General features: G+C 43.3%; 1 protein-coding gene across 2 annotated transcripts in view; it reads left to right on the top strand.

The window, feature by feature from the left end:
• Positions 1 to 10,074: 10,074 nt before the first annotated feature.
• ADIPOR2 (adiponectin receptor 2) overlaps positions 10,075 to 24,991 on the top strand; it is a 69,016-nt gene continuing 54,099 nt past the window's right edge. The window contains exons 1-2 of one of the 2 annotated variants that reach the window (XM_077827297.1): positions 10,120 to 10,157; positions 11,289 to 11,355. The gene's annotated coding sequence lies outside the window, so the exon portion shown is untranslated. Of the gene's footprint in view, positions 10,158 to 11,288; positions 11,356 to 24,991 lie in introns of both variants that reach the window. The other variant, XM_077827287.1, reaches the window with a different exon arrangement.

Raw genomic sequence — 24,991 nt, 5'->3', positions numbered from 1 at the left:
TTGTGGTGATAATGGAGAATAATTAAATGGTGCTTGAGCAGAGGCCCATTAGCAAAATCTACTAATCTCTCTTAACTTTATTGCAATTATAACAGAATTCAATTAGTAAAATATGGATGGAACATATGCTGATCCTAGCACAGGACATTTCCTGCCCTTCATGGCATCTGCAGAGTTCATTTGCAGGCATAGAGGAATCAGAGAAGCGAACCTCAAAATGTAAACATTTACTAATATACTTCCCATTTTTTACTGACATTTTAAGTTTTTTATTGACAAATTATTGTTCAAATGAACAAAAAATGCCAATTCATGGACAAGATCCATAGTCCAGAAAACTAGATTTTTGAAACTTTACAACGTTTATTTCTGATTAAACATGGCAACTTTTACAGAACCCACTATTTCAACCATCAGAGAATCCTGCAAATGCATATTTCATATTTAAAGTATTGGAAGAGTCCAGAAATCCACAAGAAAGAAAAATTATGCTGAGTGATTAGTTTGCTTATTTTTATGGATGTGTCCACTTTTTATTTTTGTAATCTAATATTTGTTTCTTATTCAACAGTAAATATATTTGTTGGCATTGCAGAGAGCAATTTCTTGGAATACAAAAGGTTGCCTAAATTTATTTTATTATATAAAAGCCAAAGCCAATGGTATAGTAATTCAAAGTAACAGAAATAATTTTCCATGCATGGAAAAATGTGAATACAGTGGCCTGACCCAACTCCAATTAAACCTCAATGGGAACTAGCCTGAGCCCAAGATCAGGTCAAATGTGTAAGCTATACAATCAGGGGATACTATACATTCCCTGTTCAGTAATAAAACTCATTGTACATTGGATATATCTAAAAAAGATGTTTTCCTCCCCCTAAGGTCACCCCCATGTTCTGTCCCATCCTCACTGCATGAGTGCTGAAAGGTGTTACCTACTTGTATATGACATCCCACAGGCATTGCTAATATATCCAGTAATTCAAAGTCTTTTCACTTGGCTTTTACATTAAAGACCATACATGTAAGGGACTCTTAACACATATTCTAGCATTGCACCACAGTAAATTTTGTGGGTGTAAATAATTGCAAGTGGAAGTGATGACAAGGGAAGAGGGAAATGCCAAGCCTCTCCAACTTTTAAGAGAAAGAAGCAAACAGGGAAGAAGTTGGAGGCTTCTGTTGAAGAGATATGGCGTGAGGTGCCCCACAATCCCCTTCTCCAACTAGAGTGTGGGAAATGTTCCATGACTATGCCAGAAAGGATATACAGACTTGCCATCCTCCCCTTCAGGCAGGGGTGGCCAACCTGGGGCTCTGGAGCCACATGGGGCTCTTCAGAAGTTAACACGCGGCTCCTGGTACAGGCACCGACTCCAGGGTGGGAGCTACAGGCGCCAACTTTCCGATGTGCCGGGGGGGGCTCACTGCTCAGCCCCTGGCTCTGCCACAGGCCCTGCCTCCACTCCGCCCCTCCCCTGAGCCTGCCATGCCCTCGCTCCTGCCCCTTCCCCCCAGAGCTCCCAGCACCCCATGGAACAGCTGATCGGGAGGTGCGGGGAGGGAGGGGGAGGCGCTGATTGGCAGGGCTGCCAGTGGGCGGGAGGCACTGGGAGTGGGGGGGCGGGGGGGAGCTGATGGGGGGCTGCTGACGTATTACTGTGGCTCTTTGGCAATGTACATTGGTAAATTCTGGCTCCTTCTCCAGCTCAGGCTTGGCCACCCCTGCCCTAAAGTGTCAGGAGAGTAGCAGATGACTGGGTTTCCTCCCTCATGAAGACAACAGCCAGTAGGGGGAGCCTGTTGATGGAGGGAGTTGTTTGAGGCTTATTGAAGGGCTTCTTCTATAGCAGGGGTGGGCAAACTTTTTGGCCCAAGGGCCACATCTGGGAATAGAAATTGTATGGCGGGCCATGAATGCTCACAAAATTGGGGTTGGGGTGTGGGGAGGGGATGAAGAGTCTGGTTGGGGGTGTGGGCTTCGGAGTGGGGCCAGGAATGAGGAGTTCAGGGTGCAGGAGAGGGCTCCAGGCTGGGGTGTGGGGTGCAGTGGAGAGGACTTTGGCTGGTGGTACGGGCTCTGGGGTGGGGCTGAGGAGTTTGGGGAGTAGGAGGCTGCTCTGGGCTGGGACCGAGGGGCTTGGAAGTTGGGAGGGGGATCAGAGTTGGGGTAGGGGGTTGAGGTGCGGGAAGGGGTTCAGGATCTGGCTGGGGGTGCGGGCTCTGGGGTGGGGCTGGGGATGAGGGGTTTGGGGTGCAGGAGGGTGCTGCGGGCTAGGATTGAGGGGTTCAGAGGGCGGGAGGGGGATCAGGGCTGGGGTAGGGGATAGGGGCATGAGGAGAGGCTCAGGAGTGCAGGTTCCGGGCGGCGCTTACCTCAAGCGGCTCCCGGAAGCAGCAGCATGTCCCTCCTCTGGCTCCTACGCTGAGGCGCAGCCAGGTGGCTGTGCACCCTGCTCCGTCCACAGGCACCGCCCCTGCAGCTCCCATTGGAGTGCCAGAGAGGGCCATTGGTGCGGGGCCTTTGGAGTGTTAGGAGCCAGAGGGGGGCCATGCCTCTGCTTCCGGGAGCCACGTGGAGCAGCCCCCGACCCTGCTCTTCGGCTGGAGTGCTGGAGGGGGGTGATGCCACGGCTTCCAGGAGCCGTGTGGCGCAGCCCCCGACCTTGTGCTCTGGCTGTAGCGCCCGATCAGGGCAAGCCCCAGACCCCGCTCCCCAGCTGGAGCTCGAGGGCCAGCTTAAAAGGCTGGGAGGCCGGATCCGGCCTGCGGGCTGTAGTTTGCCCACCCCTGTTCTATAGGCTCAGAGAAGTATCCAAACGTTTGGAAGCTTCTCTGTACCCCAGTTATTTGGAGGCCTTGATCATTGAGAATTATATTAAAAATAACCTAACGTTCACAAGGATGTCTAATAAAAACCGACATCCTCCAGTTTTTCTGAACATTTTTCCTGGATTTTTTTCAAATGATCTGGCTTTGAGCTTTCCCAAAGTTTGGGGGGTTGGGATCCAGAAGTTTGGTTCAGCCCATCTCTAGCTAAAGGGCAATTTATGTGGCACCCTCACACAAAAGAACCTCCTTGGGATAGTAATAAGAATGTAAATCAGAGCAGATTTAGATTGGCTTGATGCGTGCAAAGCCAAGGAAGGGCAAACAGCAGATGAAAACCAAAGAGGAACTACTCCTTGCCAATGAGGGAGAAAGTAGTGGATTTTAAATTGCACATTGCTAGATAGACAGTGTGATCCAGAGGCACAGGATGGGGAGTCAAGACCTAGGTTCTATTTCCAGCACTGCCACTGACCTTAGACAAGTCACTTTACATCTTTGTACCTCAGTCTCCTCATATATAAAATGAGAGTAATGATACTTGCCTTACCCATAAAGCACTTTGAGATGTATGAATTAAGAATGCTAATAACTAATATTTACTATTATTAATTATTGTAGCCATACGGCATTGTGCTGTAACACTCAGAGCTCTAACAAAACAGCACAGAGGCAGGCTAGATTGGTACCTAGATGAGGGACATCAAAGAAACACTAAGGTGGTGTTGGGGATTCAGCAAGAAGCACTCTTTTTTCTGAGTCTGTATTGAACAAATGCCCTATACCAGCATGGTGTTAGTGGGAGATGCTGTTTTCTGAATGAAATGTGAAACTAATGACTTGATCATTCATGGTAATTAAATAGCTCATGGTAGCCTGTAAGATTAAAGATGTTAGTCTGGTTTCTGAGCCAAATACCTGATTGCCTAAATTCTGCTTGCAGTTCAAATGCATACGATAGTCTTCCCTTTCCACCCCTAAATCATTGTGTAGAATGTGCACCCCATGAGACTAATCTGTAGCCTGTGGACAAAGAAATATAGATAGCATTGCCAATTGCCATCTTCTGCCGGTGTACATACAGCATACCAAAGAAACCTCAGGGCTCCCATTTGGAGGAGGTCTGGTATCTTCCATCTAGTAGGCAGGTGCCTATCTGCATCTCTGAAGTGGCTATCCCAATGGTATCTACACACAGCTGTGTAGAATCACACACATTTTCTCCCTAAGCTTCTATTTAACTGCATTTTAGGATACAGATTATATTGAAGACTCTATATGAAATAAAGTTCCATTGTACTGTAAGTTGTAAAGGGAAATACTATATACATGGGCTGATCTGATGTATTCTACCTCAGGCAGGGCTGGAGAAGATGGCTCAGTGGGGTAAGCATCAGATTTTGGTAAACTTAAATTTCCTGAAACCAGAGGTTTGAATACTGACTTTCCCAAGGTCACAGTGAGTCAGTGACAGAGGTGAAAATAGGATCCCAGATTCCCGGTCACGTGCCATATCCACTGGACCGCAACCACCTTCCCCATCATTTTATCAGAGATGAACAAAACAAAATGCTTACAGCCACCAGAATACCCACCAGGAAAAACAGATCACAAGCATGTACTTTAAACCCAAGGATAAAAATAATTAAAAACAACATAAAAAATATGAAGATCACCCTAAAGCTTTATTGTCAAATCTCCATTTTGCAGACTTCTTCCTGCAGGGGACAAAGGTGTAGCTGTTGCCCTCCCGCTTCTCCCTCTCCCTTTTCAGATGACACAGGAGATCTACCACTCTCATCAGGAGAGCATGAGAGGGTGTGAAAGGCACACTGGCAGCCGCTAGAACAGAGGAAGGAAGACCAACAGCAGGAACAGTTTCTCTTTCCCTGTGGGAAGCAGAGGACAGCTACTTCTCCCCTTCTTCCCCAAAACTGGTAAGCCATAAGAGGGACAGGTAGGGCTGTAAATTGTGTACTGTCATGGGGTACACTGGCTCCTTAAGATCTAGGGGGAAAGTGTGCAGGGCCATATTACCTCATTCCAAGGGGCTTGTTCAAAGACAAATGTGTGGGTCGAAAGACACAAGCACTGAGAGAGAAAAAATGGTTTTGGGAGGGAGTAGTTTGTGGGAGAAAACCCAGCCTGTTGAGTCTGTCAAGAACGCTTGAAGTGTGGGAGGTCAACGTTCCCATCTTCTCTCAACGAAATGGAATCTGGGAAATACAGATCCCCCTGGGGCTTCTGGGATTTGTAGGGCTCCACAGGAAGACATGCTGAGAAGGGGACAGCCTCTTGCTTGAAAGCAGGAGTCTAGGAGAGTCCAGGTAGGGAGATTCTGCAGTGGCTTTCTCTTCTTTTTGCAAATAAATTCTAGCTGTTTATTATTTACTTTAGCCACCAGATCTCTGGGGAGAGTTTGGAATTTTACCAGGAGTCCCTGGGAGGAAGATATTTGAGTATGGGACCATTTTGTTTGTTTTAAATTTTATTACAAGACTTTCTGTCTGTTTGTTTGTTTGGACTTTGCCAGCAGATCTCTGGGAAGAGTCTTGATTGTACAGAGAAAGAAATGCCCCAGGGATGGGGCCATATTGCTTGGTTGTTTTTACATTCAACAGGCATGGCCTTCTGCAGACATCAGCCTGCCATACAACCCATCTGTGACAATACTTAGAAATGGATAGTCCTCATGTTCAATTGAAGCACTAGTTTCTCTGAGTACTCCCTCATCTGGATGCGCTGAAGTTGAGGGGTATGGTGAGTGATCACCTGCAGACTTCCTTTGATGTGAAGCAGCAGAAACAAGAACCAAATTCTCTATGCTATAAGCACAGCAACATTATCTTCCGATCATATTAAGGTCACAGGGCAGGACCTTTGCTTATGACCATAGGCGCTGGAACTAGGAGTGCTGGGGTTGCTACTGCACCCCCTGGCTTGAAGTGGTTTCCATTATATACAGGATTTAAAGTTTGATTCAATGGCTCTCAGTACCCCCATTATACAAATTGTTCCAGCACCCCTGCTTCTGATCAGGATGAGAGGCACAATTAGAATAATATAGTAATGAATTCATAGCCACCTAGGACAATCACAACTGTCACTATGCTTCACACAGACCACACAGGTCCCTAGTACCTAAACTACAAGGGAATCTCCATTAGTTATTTACTTTATATAGCCTATGACACACAGATGAATAGTTCTTAATCCCACCAGTAGGGAGCAGTGGTATACATACATATTAGTATGTTACAATACAATACACTCAGGGTGGGGCATGAAGGTAAAATTATTATTTTCTTTTTTAGACTGGGCTTGTACGTTAAATGAACTGCTAGTGTTTCTGTTTAATGTAGAGCCAGACTTCCATTTCTCCATCCACAATCGTAAATCTTGGCTCTGTGCTCACAGCACTGTCCAGAAAGAAACACTGGAGAGTTTTTAATCCAGTGACGAAACAATTGACTGGCTCTTTCATAGTCTCATCAATTCAATGAGGGCTAGATTATGACCTAATTTCTCATCTTGTTTAAGGGCGGCACAACTATGCCACCCTAGAAGCAGCTCTGGGGAGGAATTATGACTCAGAAAGGAATTGATCCTGGGGGAAGTAAATTACTGAAGTCTTTGACAGGGCATTCCCAATCCCCAGCCCTTCTGTCCTTTTTCTTCCCTCTTCCTTGCAGGAAGGAAGCAGCAGCTTCTTTGCAGAGCCTGCTTTCTCTCCCTAACTAAGCACAGAACCATGACTGGGACAGGCCATGGCATTGCCACACAAGGACAAATGGCAGTCTTGCCCATAGAACCAAGAATGTGAGACGTGGAAGGCTGAATTTAATCTCATCATTCTTAGCCAATAAGAACTATTAATTTTCTCTTCCAGCAAATTAACATCTTTGGAAGTCTGGTATCCAGCATTATACTAACTCCAATACCGTATTTAAAAAGAAAAACATAATTATTTGCTTCTAGGATACAGAATTTGCTTCAGTACAAATTGTAGCAAGTTGCCACCTCAGTATATAAAGGTAAGTAACCTGGAACTCCAAGAACCTTTCTAAGAAAACAATTCTGAATAGGTTTCAAGAAGGAACAAATGCCCTGCACTAGAACCCCATACTTTTAGCACTGGTTTTTGTGGACTAGCTGGCTAATACATGTATTTTTCTTTGCTTATTTTAATTTCATTGGTGTTAATAATTCCTCTCCCTCCATAGTAAAACTTGTAGACAGTTATTATTTCTTTTCTTAAAATGTTATTTGATTAAGATAGACATAGTTAGTTCTTTTAATCATTCCTCAAAAATCAGTCCCTGAGTTCTATTCCTTATTTTTCCTCCCCTGAATTTTATCCAATAATTCCTCCATCTAGCCCATAATTTTTTGGGTTAGTGCATATATTATAGAAAAACATCCAATCTTAATTTAAAGATGTCAAGTCATGGGGAATCCACTACACATCTCTTGGTAAATTGTTCCATCAGTTAATTACCCACACTGTTAAAAATGTGTCCCTGATTTCCATTTTGCAATTTCAACTTTCAGCCACTGGATCTTCTTATGCCTTTGTTAGATTAGAGCCTCACTACCATCAGAAAACTTCTCGTTTGGTACTTACAGCCTGCGATCAAGTCACTTCTTAACCTTCTCTTTGATAACTAAATAGTAGAGTTGGGCAGAGAAACGTAATGCCATTTCACAGAGGATTTAGATCAGTGGTGGGCAACCTGCGGGGATTGATAGTGGGACTGAGCCTTTCACCTTTACAGGCCTGCTTCCCACAGCTCCCATTGGCCGGGAACAGTGAACCGCAGCAAATGAGAGCTGTGGGTGGCCGTGCAAATGTAAACAAACTGTCTGGCAGCCTACCGGCGGTTTACCCTGACGGGTTGCATGTGGGCTGCAGGTTGCCCACCACTGATTTAGATATTTCAAAATGTGGTTTATTTAGACTTGGAATGAAAACAAAAATTTAAAAATTCTCCATGAAAGTGTATGAAGCCCCATACCTGGAGCAGTCTGCATGGTGGTTTGCCCTGCAGCTACAGACCCTGGAAGCCCTGAGGTCCCCAACTGTGAGACAGTGGGCATGGTGGCTGCCCCAGAGCTAGGGACTCTGGAAGTCCTGGGCTGATGGGTAGCTGTGAGAATGGGAAGTAGTGAGGCCATTCAGAGAAAAGAGAGGTGGGATGTCAAGGAGACAGGTGGGAAAGCTGGCAGGAAAACAGCCAGGTTTCGAAATATGCCTGGAAGTTCTGTTGGAACTTCAAAACTATCTCTGTGAAGTTTTGATTTAGATGAATTGGCAAATTCCAATGAAAATATTTTTTTAGAATTTTTTCTGACCAGTTCTACTATATAAATTGATTTTAAATTTTTCATGGTAAGGCAGTTATTTGAGACCTTGAATCATTCTTGTACATCTATTTTGAACTATTTTCATACGGTAGTTGCTTCTTAAATTTTATTTGAGTCAACAGTGTGCCCTTGTTGCCAAGAAGGCCAGTAGCATTTGGAATGTATAAATAGGGGCATTGCCAGCAGATGGAGGGACGTGATCGTTCCCCTCTATTCGACACTGGTCAGGCCTCATCTGGAGTACTGTGTCCGGTTTTGGGCCCCACACTACAAGAAGGATGTGGAAAAATTGGAAAGAGTCCAGCGGAGGGCAACAAAAATGATTAGGGGACTGGAACACATGACTTATGAGGAGAGGCTGAGGGAACTGGGGATGTTTAGTCTATGGAAGAGAAGAATGAGGGGGGATTTGATAGCTGCTTTCAAACTACCTGAAAGGGGGTTCCAAAGAGGATGGATCTAGACTGTTCTCAGTGGTAGCAGATGATAGAACAAGGAGTAATGGTCTCAAGTTGCAGTGGGGGAGATTTAGCCTGGATATTAGGAAAAACTTTTTCACTAGGAGAGTGGTGAAACACTGGAATGCGTTACCTAGGGAGGTGGTGGAATCTCCTTCCTTAGAAGTTTTTAAGGTCAGGCTTGACAAAGCCCTGGCTGGGATGATTTAATTGGGGATCGGTCCTGCTTTGAGCAGGGGGTTAGAATAGATGACCTCCTGAGGTCCCTTCCAACCCTGATATTATATGATTCTATGATCTAATTTTTAAATTATATTGTGAAACAGTATTTGTCTCACTGTCTGTATTTGCCTTTTTGATGTACTGTACTGCGTACATATGAACTTACCATCACAAGGGAAGTCTCATAAATATATTTTGATGTGTGGTGAATGTTGTACATATATGTACAAATATAATTGTGATAAAAGTTTAATGTATATGTTCCCCCTCCCTCAGAGTTTTGTATTTTAAAAATAGGATTGGGTGTCCTGTTGTGATAAGTTTTATATTATAACAGAGACTGTTATATTGGGAATCTTAAATTTTTAAATATATTTTTAAATAATGTGCACTATTTTTCTGTAAAATCTTTGTTGCTTTGGGCAAGATGCTGCAAACACTTTTGCATTTTGCTACCATTGTGGAGATTTTTTGGAGGCGAAAGGGACAGTGACCCCGCCCCACTTCCACGGGGGGGGGAGCAATGTTATGCAGAGACCCCCGCCCCGTCCCTAACTGCATTGTGACAAACTTATCTCCCACAGGGAGGACGTTGCCCCTCACAGGGTGTCTGAGAGACTTGCCCACTGGGATACCTCCCCCTTCGTGGCAGAGCAGCACCCCTCACAGGGACGGGGTGGCTGCCCCCACAGAGGAAAGCAACGTGTGTGTCTGCGAGGCAGCCTCTGGAAGCTCCCTGCCCCCCCCCCCGCCGACTCAGGTTTCCAAAGCCTCCCGGCGCGAGCTTGGCTCGCAAGACAGTAAGAGCCCGCTCGATCGTCACGAACTTCATTCAGCCAATCAAAGAGTGATGCCGGTCGCGCGGCTATAACGAGCCTGAGCAAGGAATTGGGAAGCATTACGCAAGTTACGCAACTGAACTAAAGGTCAGGGTGAAAGCGCACGAGCGCCGCGGCTCACAGCGCGCTGCGTGCACATGCGCATTCCTACGCCCCCAGCCCGGCGCGGACTAGTTTCTGACTACAGCCCCCAAGATACACTTGGGCAGCTCAGCCAACAGGCGTCCGTAGCGGCCTGCGCGTGTGCCGTGAGTAGGCATTGGCTGTGGCCGCCCGTGTGATGGTGACGCTCTGGGGCAAGTGCTAATAGCTAGGCAATAAGACAGTCGAGCGAGCGGGCGGAGGCGGTGCCTGGTGCTGCAGCGGCGTTCGCGGTGGCGGGGGAGGCGCTGTCACCGTAGGGCCTCCTGAGTGCGCGGACGGAGGCGGTAGCCGGAAGGGGGTAGGTAGCCGGAGGGGAGCCGGGGCCTGCGCGGGGGAGGGGCTCTGGGACGCGGCTCTTTCCTCGCAAGGGCAGGGGGCTCTGGGGGGTCTTCCTCGTGTCCTTCCACCTGGGCTGGCTGGGCGTGAGCTCTGGTACTGGGTCCCTGGCCGCGGCCCCCGGCGGGTGGGAAGGCTCCGGGGCATCCTTCGCCTCACTCCGGTGAGGCCGGGCAGGGGATGCGGACCCTGGGAGGAGGGTTGGGGAGACTCCCAGTTCCCCGGCAAATGTCTGAACGGATGCCAGCACTAGGGCAGGCGAGAAATCAAGTTGGAGTACTAGTGTTTGCTTACATCCATAAAGCACCTTGAGATCCTTGGCTGAAGAGTGCTTTATGTGGATGAAGTATTGTAAGTGGGTCAAGAGCTCGTCTCATAGCCTCCTCTAAGCTATGAACTTTGTTGTCCGTCTGGTGGGGGGGTTCTACCTTCCTGATCCTTATAGGTGGAATAAAACTCTTTTGAGTATGTAACATAAGAGGAGGTTTTTTAGTTTGCTTTCCCTTGGGAACCTGTCTACACTCCAGCATTAATGTTAGGTAGCTCAGCAGCTGAGGGAGACACTGAAACAAATCTCTGGAAACTTTCTGTGTGGGAGGAAAAACAGTCGTTCTGGTAAAGCTCAGTACTGCCAAATAAACAAAGCCCAAACAGTCATGACTGAGACTTAAATTAGTTACTTTTTAAAAAATAAATTGTATTTTTTTGCCATAATACTGTACAGAGATATAAAAGTGGTATTACTACATGCTTACAAGATATGTAATCAACCAAGTGCTCACCCATTATGTATAACAACACAATAAAAATGTAAAAGTTGAGAGGCTCACTGTTCCGTGTAGACCATAGAGGATACTATAGGTGTTTCAGGATATTTAAACCATTGAGTAGTAATCCCATTTTGTCATGAACATTCCTAAATTTTATATGACAAAAAGGTGGAATTGATTCAGTGACTTCTTGGACGTGTCTCCATATTAGCTTAATATTTGTTGACATATAGCCATTACTCAATGTTAGATTATAATCTCTTTGACACATGTACTTTTGCCACCTTGCATCTGTAAACTGCCATGCACATTTGTCATTTCAGAAACTGTTCTGCATATTTATTCCTTATTTAAAATTGCATCTATTAGTGTAATTGTGGAGGTTTTTAGGTAAGTACCTAATTTTCTCTTCAAGGATCTAATTGTTAAAGTTGTCCTTATGGTATAATCCTCTTCTTAAGACTTGGAAATGAAGTCTTTACTTGGCATGTTTGACTGCAATAGGGTATGGAAGTAGAGGGGCTTCAAAGTCAGAGCACTTTAACATCTGAGGAAAATAATTATGGTCTCCCCAGAAATCAGTCTTTGAAATTCTTAATTATGTACTGTGTAACTTTCCTCCCCTACCAAACACAGTCTATACAATTCTTCAGAACAGAAAAATTATTAACTTTCGTGTTGAGAAGTGCTGAATTGACAACTGGAAATTGCCTCCTGGGATTTCAGGTGGTGCACAGGCAGAAAGCAGAATAAGTTTCCCCACACCACCCTTCTGCATGCTTCAGCTGTGTCTGGAAGGACTACTTTTTGGGGAGAAGGAAACTTTGTCACCCTGTCTCATTTGTTACTTGGCCAGCAGGGGTTCCAGTTAGTGCCAGTTGTGGTGATGGTTTTGTCGTGTGGACATGTTCTGTAGGGATTTTATTGATAAGTCATTTCATTTAGGCCTTGTCTACATCCTTACACTTTTTACCATATTTATACACTTGCCAATGGTTCTGTTAACTGCATTCAGCCTAAAGATCACCTTAGTAGTCAGTGTGGAACAGGACAGTCCTGTTTAGCAGTATGTCAGTGATAGCTGAGATGTTGAATATTATTTATTCTAATCTAACCTGTTAAACCAGGTTAGTAAATCAGATTGTAGACAAGAGTTCAGGCATGGTAAAATGTCATAGTATTTGATCTGGTCTCTGAAGGGTAACTATTGAGCTGGGCTGAATCTGAACCAGTGATGTAGAGGTGAAAGGCTCAGTCCCACTATCAATCCCAGCTCAGTCCAGGCCATCAAACTGAACTTTCCTAAGTGCAGTTAAAATGTGAGGTGAGGAGGGGAAGGGATTGTTTTATGGCAGACTGATATAGCAGCAAAAAGAAAAGGAGTACTTGTGGCACCTTAGAGACTAACCAATTTATTTGAGCATAAGCTTTCGTGAGCTACAGCTCACTTCATCCGATGAGGTGAGCTGTAGCTCACGAAAGCTTATGCTCAAATAAATTGGTTAGTCTCTAAGGTGCCACAAGTACTCCTTTTCTTTTTGTAAATACAGACTAACACAGCTGTTACTCTGAAACCTGATATAGCAGCAACTCTTATGGTGAATGTTTTTCTGTTAATGATCTGATTTGTTAATCAAGTGTGTTCTCATCAATGATAAAGGTGCTTTCCTAATTGAAAACCTACCTCTTTAGTACACCAGTAATGTTTATGGCTCACTGGGTCACTACATGGTCACCCTTGGAACATTAACTGTCCTCACTGCTGAAACAGTTTAGTTAACCCTCATCAGGTCTTAAGGCCTGTCTAAACAATTTGACCATTTTTCTTCTAACTTCTCTCACCAGTGCTGTTCCATGATGAGTAGTAATGGTGGTGGTTCTAGTGTGGGCAGACGCTGATGCTCATTAGCATTTTAATAATTGTGGGTGAGATTCTTGCCCCCACTATGACCCCTGTACACTGGGTGTAAAGGACAAGACATCACAAGAAGTCCTTAAAAGCCTTTTGTACAGGTGCCTGAGTTGCCATTGATCAGGTAGTGAAGGGGTGGTTATCAGTAACAACAGTTGGCAGTGGGCTCATAATGCTAGTGTCTTCTCTAAGACTTAGTGACAACTGACCATAGAGAACCTTCAATTGAATATTTGAGGTGGTGAGTTTTCAGTGATCTTGCTTCATTCCAGCAGATTACAAAATAAAAAATGAGGCCCTTCTGATGGTCTCATCAGACCAGCACTTGTGCTGCTGTTTCAGACACTGCAACATTCATGTGTCCCAATGTACTAAGTATTAGAACACAACCTTGAAATGGATTTTCAGAAATCTAGTAATGTAGTTGTGTAATCATGAAATATATGTGAAATATATGAAAGGAATAGACTTGCTTCTGCCTCTCCAGAGACCCTGTTTGTCAAGATTTTTCTGGTGTGGAGACAAAGAAATTTTGTGGGTCAAGTCTTCAGGGTTTGCATTAAGTAATGTACTTAATGAACCAAATGTCTAAGTAAAATTTACATTTTCAAATGGAAAGAAGTCATTTTTCAAAGGCTAATGTATTTATGATTTGAGAGTCTGGACTTTAGTACTTCAGTGGGTAGCTGAGAAAAGAACCTGCTACACAGGAGAGAAGCAGTTATGAAAAACCCTTTGGGGAAAGTGTTTGGGGGAAAGACTGTACCACTTTAAATCTTTTCATTCTTTGATAGAGCTTGGAAGTAAAACAAATTCAATTTTATAAACATTTTCTCCTTGCTTTCAGCAGGCGTACTGATTTGGTGGGGTTGTGCCTGGATGGTGGGTTAGTGGCTCTGTTTTTTTTTAAAGCAATTAATTGGTCTTGATAAATAAGATTTATGAAAAAAAATCAGTTTGTAAAAAATAAGGGTGTGGTGGCAAAATTAGTTTTTGTTTTTGGCCACCCATTCTTACTCGTTGAAATGGCTAGTTTCTAGAATCCCCCCCCACCCCACCCCACCGCATTCACTTTTGAATAATAGAAGCCTCTGTTAGTTATCTGATCACATGGGTTCAGTACACAGCATCCTATTTTCAGAGCATAGTTTATTCGAAGCAAGAGGAGAACCTCTTCAAAGCCTTGCAATAAGATGTGTGGAAGGGTTATGTCTACCCTCCACGTGGCAGCAACCGTGTGGTCGATCTGGAATCTGAGACTTGTGCTTTTAATGTCAGAAGATCAATCACAAAATCTAGCTGGAGCATAAATGTTACAAGATATGTGCTTATTGGGCAAGCTATCTGAATTGTCTGATGTAGAAGTAAAAGCCCTAACTTAACCCAGTTCAGGCTAACAGGACAAACCTCCAGGTTTACTTTGAGGACAGGTGAAATGGCAAAAACCTATTTATTGTATTGCAAGATTGTGGTCAGTGTGAGATGTATTGCTGGCTGCCTTCTGGAAAGTATTCAGAGTAGCAGCCGTGTTAGTCTGTAGTCGCAAAAAGAAAAGGAGGACTTGTGGCGCCTTAGAGACTAACCTATTTATTTGAGCATAAGCTTTCGTGAGCTACAGCTCACTTCTTTGGATGCATCCGATGAAGTGAGCTGTAGCTCACGAAAGCTTATGCTCAAATAAATTGGTTAGTCTCTAAGGTGCCACAAGTCCTCCTTTTCCTTCTGGAAAGTAGTTTCATTTTGCTAAGGCTGCTTTTCACTTCGGCCTGGTCTATGCTTAAAAGTTAGGTCAATGTAACTACAGCGTTCCAGGGTGTGAAAAAGTCACATCCCTGAGCACCACAGCTGTGCTGATGTAATCCACTGTGTGTATGTGGCTAGGTCAGTGGAATAATTCTTACAGGCGCTTAGAGGTGGATTACCTACAGTGATGGAAAAACCCTTCTGTTGTAGGAAGCATCTGTTCTGTGGCACTACAGCGGTGTAGCTGCAGCCTGTCGCTGTACTGCTGCAGCCCCTGTAGTGTAGATATGGCCTTGGTTTGAGAGGTGATGAACCACTGAACTTAAACAGGGGAGTACTGGCAGAGTTAGGGAGCTCAGGAATTTAAATGAGCACTTTCAACATTGATACTTAACGTGTGCAAGGAAAAGTTTGTTTTTAACTCATATTTTTAGATTTCAGTTTTAATGATTTAATTTACTAGTCAGTTTTACTCCTTCTTGGCACACATGGTGCTGTTTTGTTTGAATTTCCAACACTGCATGGAAACGTCTAAATCACTGTGGGGGAAGAAGGGAGTGGCTAAAAACAATTTTTCACAGTCCAAATGTTGGGCTCTAGACTTGGTGTCTAGTCAAGCACTACTAAGCAAGTCAACATCTGGCATAGAGGTGAGACAGCCATGGAATAAAGATGAGCAGATTAGATACAAGATGTTGTATGCATGGTGGCATGTATTCATTGTAAGAATTCCTTTTCTCTTTTCCACAATTACGGGTCTGTGTGTGCTGCTGTAATGAAACGTTCCTCATGGAGGAATAGTAGCCTCTTTCTTTCCAGTCCATCAGGCTCTTCCCAGTTTTCTGAGAGCTGTTTGAGACAACATTCAGCAAAATAAAAGCACTTGAATGATGGGGAAACTTAGATGCTGACTGGCTGGTTATGGGGGTCATGTGACTTATAGTGCAGGAGTACTTGCAGAAACGCATCCTTACACCTATAGGTCAGTGCAGGGTTCCTGACGTGAAGTTATGTCCATGTAGGGAAAACTTGCATTAGGATGGATTTCAGTATCATTACAGTACGCAGCTTTGGCCATGAAATTTAATGGAGTCCTCTGGGAATGTGACACTTGCTGTAACTCGCTATTAGTAGGGCTAATGAAGTCCTCTGAGAACAGAAGATAAAACCAGGCGCTGCTAACAGAAGGAAAAAGAGGGCTTTGGAGCGGCTGGAGTACTGGCCAAAAGTACCTGGCACCTGACTGTTACTGTAATACAAACAATTATAGCAGAGCGAAAGCTTTCTGTTTAAAGCTTGTCTCTAAGTGCTATAAAATCTGCATGTTTATTTGAATTGCTTTGAAATGTAGTGTGTCTCATGCAGGGTGTGGGGTCTGTTAGTGATCTAAATTTGGGGCCATTTCACTAAGGAGATACGCCTGTGGGTTGGGGGGAAAGACAGCTTTTCTTAAAGTTCAGAGATTCTGGCAGCTTCTTTTTGCTTGCAGATTGAGATCAAACCAGGGCTCAGCTAATCACATCAGGATGTCCCATGCTTTATGGTTACCCCCAAATTACGTGTACCTTCTGAGGGAAATCAAATTTAAATCTTAATTCAAAAAGATTTTGCTTTTCCAATTAAGCTGATCATAAGCCTCATGGTTATTTCTGTGCCTACTGAGCATGTGCAAAGAGGCTAACTCTCTGGATAACTACTTCTGCATCACAGGTCCTGAGTGGCTTCAAAGACATGTTGTGGTCATTAAATCCAAGCCTCATCTACTGAGGCAGAAATCCCCAGGGCAGAAATCTGAAATAAAAAAAACAGGCATGTTGCCCCAAACAGGCATGCTGCCTCTATCAAAAGGAGATTTTTATTTTGGTCAGATGTAATCTGAGCACAACTGAACATTCAGAGGGCACAAACTATTTTTTTTAAAATAAAATAAACTAGACAAGGAAATACTGAGAGGAAAAGGTGATTAAGGGTGGAAGAATAGGTGGGAATAGGGAGAGAGGGGTTGGGGAGTAAGGAGATGGGACACTGGGAAGGGACATGGGAGTAAGTGATGGGGGGCCGGGAGTGCTTGTCAGGTCTTACATTCCTCTCCTGTTTGTGTGCCTTAATCTAGTGGCCCCAGCTCATCTGTAGGGGTGTAACCCCCCTTTTCCTCTTCAAGTGAGCCAGGTCTTACGGGGGCTTGCCTATCTGGAGGGTCTGAATCCCTCTACCTACCCCCTATGTGAGCTGGGATCTGTCCCACCAGTGGTTCCTGAGCCCTGGTCCCTCCCCCGTGTGGGTGCTGGGATCTTGCCCGTCTTTGGGGATGTGATTCTCTTCCCTGCTCCCCTCATGTGAGCCAGGGTCTGGGAGGGGCTTGCCTTTCTGTTGGTGTCTGAGCCCTTCTCCCCAACTCCCATCCCATGTGAGCCAAGATCTGGGTAAACCCTGCCCCTCTCTGGGGAGCTTAGAAAAGGCAAGCACCAAGAACACAGCTGAGACTGGGGTCAGGAGCTGAGAACAGATGTGCTTGACACATCAAAAATTCCAGCATGGGGATGGGGAAAAGGGAACACCTATTGAAGTGATTCACTCATGTCACTTGTTTTGTAGCTATTGTTTCAGGCTATTTTAATCACCATGGGGGGTATTCTCTATCAGCTAAGAACATCTCATTGAGATGAATGGGACACCTCTCTGAGCCTGCAACTTGAAGTTTGAGATTCACCCTGGGCAGAAAACTGAGAATGAACTGAAAACATTTTTGGGAAAAAGCAGCCTGTCACTGTGTGGTTTTGTTTTTTAATTTTGGAGAAATGTTATGAGTACAGTAAAATAGTCAGATGCTGAAACTGTCTTCAAAAAGAAAATAAATTACACATGGAAATGCTTACTGGGAGAGGAGACGTGATGAGCTGTACAAGAATGGCAGTAGGGGATGAGGTGTATGGGTCTGCAGCAAGGAATGGGTGCATTATGGGAATGAGTGGTAGGAGAGGGAAGAGGGGTCAGAAGGCTCGGGGGAGGGATTAAGGGGAATGGGAGGGGAGAAGATGGGTGGGGGGGGGTTGGGGATTTAGATGTGGTGGGGCCTGTCAGACCTGAATTTTCCCCTTCCCTATATGTGCTGGCGTCTGGGGGAGCCCTGCTTCTTTGCAGGCTCCCTGCTCACCATGTGTTCAGGTATCTGGGGAAACTCCGCTCCTTTTGGGTGTCTTCCTGCTCTTCTATGTGAGCTGAGATCTGGGGTGGAGGGAATGAGGGTAACCCATTTAAACTAGGGCTGTCGCGTGATTAAAAAAACGAAGTGTGTGATTAAAAAAATACCATTTATTTAAATATTTGTGGATGTTTTCTACCTTTTCAAATATATTAATTTCAATTACAACACAGAATACAAAGTGTACAATTCTCACTTTATATTTCTGATTACAAATATTTGAACTGTAAAAGAAAACAAGAGATAGTATTTTTCAATTCACCTAATACAAGTACTGTAGTGCAATCTCTTTATCGTGAAAATTTGAACTTACAAATGTAGAATTTTATGTACAAAAAATAACTGCACTCAAACACAAAACAATGTAAAACTTTAGAGCCTACAAGTCCACTGAGTCCTATTTCTTCAGCCAATTGCTGAAAAAACAAGTTTGTTTACATTTGCAGGAGATAATGCTGCCTGCTTGTTCACAATGTCACCTGACAGTGAGAACAGGCATGCACATGGCACTGTTGTAGCTGGTGTCACAAGATATTTACATGTCAGATGCGCTAAAGATTCATATGTCCTTTCCTGCTTCAACCACCATTCCAGAGGACATGCTTCCATGCTGATGACAGGTTTTGCTCGATAACAATCCAAAGCAGTTTAGACCGATGCATGTTCATTTTCATCCTTTGAGTCAGATGCCACCGGCATTTTTGATGGTTTGGGGTTTGTAGTTTCCGCATCAGTGTTGCTCTTTTAAGACTTCTGAAAGCATGCTCCACATCTCGTCCCTCTCAAATTTTGGACGGCACTTCAGATTCTTAAACCTTGGGTCTAGTGCTGTAGCTATCTTTAGAAATCTGACATTGGTACCTTCTTTGCCTTTTGTCAAATCTGCAGTGAAGATGTTCTTAAAATGAACAGCATGTGCTGAGTCATCATCCGAGACTACTATAAAATGAAATATGTGGCAGAATGCGGGTAAAACAGAACAGGAGACATACAATTCTTCCCCAAGGAGTTCAGTCACAAATTTAATTAACACATTATTTTTTTAATGAGCGTCGTCAGCATGGAAGCATGTCCTCTGGAATGGTGGTTGAAGCAGGAAAGGACATGAATCTTTACATGCCAGATGCACTAAATACCTTGCGATGCCAGCTACAAAAGTCCCATGTGAACGCCTGTTCTCACTTTCTGGTGACATTGTAAATAAGAAGTGGGCAGCATTATCTCCCATAAATATAAACAAACTTGTTTGTTTTAACAATTGGCTGAATAAGAAGTAAGACTGAATGGACTTGTAGGCTCTAAAGTTTTACTTTGTTTTGTGTTTGAGTAGTTATGTAACAAAAAACCTACATTTGTAAGTTGTGTTTTCATGATAGATTCCATTACAGTATTTGGATACGGTGAATTGACACATACTATTCCTTTTTACAGTGCAAATGTTTTTAATATAAAGTGAGCACTGTACACTTTATATTCTGTGTTGTAATTGAAATAAATTTTCTACATTTTCAAATATATTTAACAGTGCAGTTAAAACAGCAATTAATGACAACTATTTTTAATCTAGTTAATTTTGCGTTGATCACTTGAGTTAACAGCAAATAACTAACAGCGCTGCTTTTTACATATAGCCATATATACTTGTTCATGCAGACATGAGTATATTTCTTTTTCACCTATACCAAATTAATCTGTCTTCCCCACTTGTAAAACCAATTTTTTGCAATTTCTTTTGTCACGAAATTTTTCCCCTGGTATCCATTTCAAATTAACTTGTACTCTTCTCTAGCTTATCAGCTCTATCAAACTTGACATTGGTCTTCAAAGCTCAGCTATCAAGCTTTCCCCAGGTGGGAAACATTTCACTGATTCTCTGCTTGTGGTGTCATTTTTCCCTATCCTTCAGAGGACTGTGGGTTCTGCTCCCCCTTGCTTAAAGATGAGGCCATTTGTGGAGCCAGATACCCAGAGGTAGTGAAACATAAGGCAAAGGACCCCTGAAACAGGATGGGAATGATAGCGTCTTACTTGCTCTGAGTGAGTGGAATGGTTTTTGTTTGTCCTGGTATAGTGCAGCAATAGAGTAACACTGACTCTCTTGTTCAACTATTCTATGAATTGATATCTGCTTCTTGCGCAAATAAAATACTGTTATATGTGAACTGCAAGGTCTAAACTGAGACCTGATGTTTTAATTGTTTGTTCAAATGTGCACATTCGTATAATTGGCTAGCAGATAAGTGATGTGATATATGAGGGCATTATGGGACGCACCCTGGCTTGCTAAACTTTGATGTCACTTGTAATCCTGCTGATTTTGCTGAAGGAGTGTGTGTTTGTGCTGTTTAGATTAATCTACATGAATTCTTTGGAGTGTTGCAGTGGGGCTTAGGGCACAGTTTCCAGTAATGAAGATCTGTACAGCTAAGTCAAAGCCTTTTGTTAGAATTCATGCTGCCTTCTATGGAACAGTCAATGAACGTGGAAGCTTTAAATCTAGGGAGCAGGAAAAGAAGCCCTTGCATGCCTTAGGTAGCCCTTGGGTTCTGTAGAATTAATATGCATTAACACATTTGAATCTAATCAGTAGATTCCTTTTGTTAGTGCCTGTTGGATTAGAGTATTAGTAAAACTTCCTAGATCTAAGCCTTCCAATCTGAAAGTGGAGTTACTTCAGAAAACCAGTACATGAAAAATGTGGGCATGGCGAAGATTGGCTTTTATCTCAAGAATATTGGCAGGTTACAGTCTGAAAAGGAAAGTTATCTAGTAGCTGGAGCAAGAAGGCTGGTGGCTAAGAAATTTGAGTTTAACTTTTTTGTCACTCTCTGAACCAATTGTTTAGCTTGTTTGAACTGGTAACTGATGCATGTTTTTGACATGTAGGTCTACTACTGCAATGCACTTCACGGTGGGTTGCTTCAGGTGCAAACTGCATATCATATGTAATCCATGAATGTACTGGATCATACCAAGCTTCTAATGCTTTAAATACCATCTTGTTCTCTTGATTTGGTGGAGTTCTTGGGCTTGGATTACAGTAACTCCTCACTTTAGCATCCTGGTTAATGTTGTTTCATTGTTATGTTGCTGATCAATTAGGGAACATGCTCATTTAAAGTTGCGCAATGTTCCCTTATAATGTTTGGCAGCCACCTGCTTTGTCCACTGCTTGCAGGAAGAGCAGCCTGTTGCAGCTAGCTGGGGGGATGGGGTGGGGGGGGGGGGGCTTGGAACCTGGGTGGACCGGCAGCCCCCTATCAGCTCCTCGCTCCCTTAAGTTCCCTATGCAGCAGCCACCCAGCAGGCTATCAATTTGCCAACAGTTCAGCTGTCCTTCCCCCACCACTGCCATGTGCTGCTCCTGCCTTGGAGCTGCTCCCAGGAGACTTCTGCTTGCTATGGGGGGGGGGGGCAGGGGCAGGGAAGAGGGGTGCTAATGTCACGGTGTCCCCCTGCTTCTACCCCCCTGCTTATCCCATCCATAGAGCAGGGGGGAGACACGACAGGGCTCAGGATGGAGGGAAGGGGCTGCAGCTGCTCTCTCAACTTTCTGATCTATTTAAAAAGGCAATGTACTTAGTGGGGTCAGTGTACTTAAAGGGACAATGCACATCTCTCTCACACAGGATGTGTGTCTATCACAATGTGTTAACCCTTGAGGGCTCAGCCAAATGCTAGTTCATCATTTAGCAGTAAGGCATTCCCTGGGAAATATCCCACCCTCTGACTTCACCACCTCAACCAAGCTTCACAATCATCATTGCTATGTACAGTCTTCAATTGTTTGTTTAAAACTTATACTGTGTCTCTCCCTCGTTTTTTTTGTTTTTTTTGGATCTGGTGAAAAACATTTCTCTGGAACCTAACCCGCCCTGTTTACATTAATTCTTTATGGGGAAATTGGATTCGCTTAACATTGTTTTGCTTAAAGTCGCATTTTTCAGGAACATAACTACAACGTTAAGCAAGGAGTTACTGTATGTAGAACATGTTGCAGTGTCCTGGAGCTGTGAGAAAGAGGTTAAATTTAACCAGTTATCTCTACTCGGTTTCTTGCTGTTCTTTGGATCTTTGTTCCTTGGCTAAAGTATAGACTAGAGAATTATTATGAATTTTGAGGGTTATTAGCTAAAATAGTTTTGAAGACAATGGGAAATTCAGAGAGCAAAATAAAGATGTGAGAATGTCAAACTGAACTCAACATTGATTATTGCAATTCAATTAATTCAAAGACAAACTTCTATCCTAGTTTTATGCTGACTAGTCTGAGCCAGGTGATTTTGGTATTAATATGGAACTATGGATTCTTAAATATGCATCCTTATTTACTTCCAGTCAAGCTTGTCTCCACTGGAATTATTAGATTGCTCATGTCAGTTGAAACAATTCTGAAGTAGCATTTAGAAATATAGTCAAGTTATTTAAATATCAATGTCAAAATTGCCTTGCCCAGGTGTTTCTCATAGCTAAGTTTTGCCTCTTGTACACACACAAATGTCCTACATTAATTCCAAAGTTTAATATGCCAATCATTATTTTGATATTTAAATTTCTCTGCAATTCCATCAGTTCAGTAAACTCTTATGCCACTTCAGTGAAACAGTGGTAAAATCCTTTAGCTTATGAGCCAATTTAAAACTTCTTCCCATCTGTCTAAAAAGCCATCAATTCTCTTGACCACAGTCTGTGTGATTTTATTTATTTTTTAGACTGAACTCTTTGAAACACTCAGGGTTTCTTGCAACTAACTTTTGCTGTAGGGAAGCACATTTTCTCCTGACAAGTAGTACTATGCTTAGTGTAAGTAGTTCCTGCAGATTCAGTGCTCTCAATTACTTACTGATTTAATATAACTCCTAGACAACTAAGACTTTACTTGTTAGTAAAACGTAGGTACACATCACATGTTGTAGTCATTTAAAGGCTTTTAATTCAGGTACATACAGTAAGCTAAATTCTGCTAACAAAATAAGTCATCACTTGGGTAAATAAGTAGCGAAATAACTTTTATAAGCATCAGTTGGAACTGGCACAAAGGTGAGTTCATGAGCTTCACAGTCTCAATGGCTGGTTTCTTGGGAGAGTTCATTTAGGATTTTAGGTGACTGAGGGAATTATGATAGCGCTGTTTTTAGTCTCTTAAAAGACAAAGTGAATAAGGTGCTAGTCAGCAACAAGGTGTTCTTGCTGGCTAGGCAGCAGCAGTCGCTCCGTCTCTCTTATCCAGATGTTCTGATTTCAGGGAGCAATGTGTTGAACAACACAGGGCATTTTGTACACTTTTTTTTTTTGTTAGCGTTGCTTGGTTCCTCCTCTTAGCAAAGCTGACATGGCCAGTCAGAAAGGGAAGTTTTTGGAAGATTTGAAATGTCCAGTCAACATACAAGTTGTCCCTTATCATTTAATGAGAAAATATGGCCTGTCCTTTATGGTTTCAGGGAAGTTTGCCTGGAATATTCCAGTATCTTTGTACAGAACCTCTTGTGCAAATGCATTTTATGAAAGACCTGTTGGGCCATTTTCAACAACAGCTGTCTTAGCTCTGATAAGGAGCCTACTTCTGCAAGTTACTTTTGGTGGACCCCTTTGTGGAGTGGTTCTTTGGCTACAAACTTTGCATGACTCAACAGAAATATCCATTTTGAAGCTAGAACATAGCTGTTATAGTCGTTTTCTGGATGGTTCTTTGTTTAGTAGTTCAACCTGCAGCAATGTAAAATTTGACTCATTTGCTTGATCCATGTCCAGTAGATATAAGAATTAATTAAATAATACAGAACAGCTGTCCATTCCTCTGTACCATATGTGATTATTTCCTACATTTTAGTGGTATAGGATAGTCACAGGAAGTGCCTTCTACTAGTTTTTCTTGAGAGAAGAATAAAATCAGTTGGGCAGTCAGCTGAGTCTTTTGCTTAGAACATAGGCAAAGTCACAGGCTCTTTTAGTGAATAGCATGAAGGACAGACAACTTGGCTTAAAGGTTTCGTTCTCCCTTCAGTATAGTGATAACAAGTCCAGCTGAATTTTTGGAATACTGAGAGTACATAGGCTTTCCATCTTCAGTTGCCAGACTGCTGGGGTGAGAAACCTATTGTATGAACTTCAGATAGAGATGTGGCTGGTACTTATCAAACTACTACATTATTTGTGTTTTTAGCGATCTCTTTGATCTCTTGTCACATCTGTTCCAACTCTCCCAGGCCCCTGCCCCTCTCCCCCTCCTCCCCGCTGGGCCCTGGAGTTTTTATAGCATGTCGAGCAGGGCCTCAGAGACAAAAGGTTGAGAACCTCTGCTCTAGAACCCTTCAGTTTGACCTCCAACAGATCACAAAAAGCAATGCATGCCTCATATTCCTCAAATCTGACTGTCATACATTGCATATATTTAGGAAGTTGTTTTGCCTTACCAGTATTGAGCTTATCAGTAAACTCTTGTGCTAGTGTGAGTTGGTGTGCATATTGCCTTTTGGTATCTATTGGAGGTTGCAGTGAAAGCCTTATGAAGTGTGAGAGTGCTCTAGGCCAGTGTGTGTGGGTGTTTTTTTTTTTTTTTTTTTTTTTAAATGACCAGTCTGTGGATTGGTGCTGGTCCCTGAGATCTCCCTGACAGAGTTTAGGAATGCAGCAAGCTGGTCTCTGGTATCAAAGATTGTGAAACACTGCTCTGTGTAATGTTTTGAGTTGGTAGGGTGCATCCTGATTCAATTTTAGCTGTCACTAAGGTTTATTTCCTAGTTTTTTGAGTTGGGTTTGATGTTGACCTATCCACTGTGGTACAAAGTCACGTTGGGGGAGGAGATGATGACAGTGACTGACACATGAGATACCTGTATTTGAGTGTCATGCTATAATTTATAGATAATTGTGTCCTTGTTTTTTCCCATGCTGTCTTATTAAAAACAGATTTATTCATTCACAGTCTGTTGCATGCAACCATACTACCCTCTCAGTGCGTCAACATGGGTTGGAACTGGATTTTCAGACTCCCAGTTCAGATCTTAAAAACAGTAGAAGTAATTGCTAGCCTCTGTTTAGTCAGTCTCTATAAGATGACTTGACCCATGCTTTCCTGGTGGGATTACACAACTGGACAGCAGTATCATAGTGGAGATTAGGAATCCTGGCTTCCCACAAAGCCAAGAGTAGAAGTGTCTTAGATTGAA

The sequence above is a fragment of the Eretmochelys imbricata genome, chromosome 1 (genome assembly GCF_965152235.1).
Source record: "Eretmochelys imbricata isolate rEreImb1 chromosome 1, rEreImb1.hap1, whole genome shotgun sequence".
Lineage (NCBI taxonomy): Eukaryota > Metazoa > Chordata > Testudines > Cheloniidae > Eretmochelys > Eretmochelys imbricata.
Note: the sequence above shows the minus strand (reverse complement) of the source record. Positions and strands in the feature narration are given on the sequence as shown.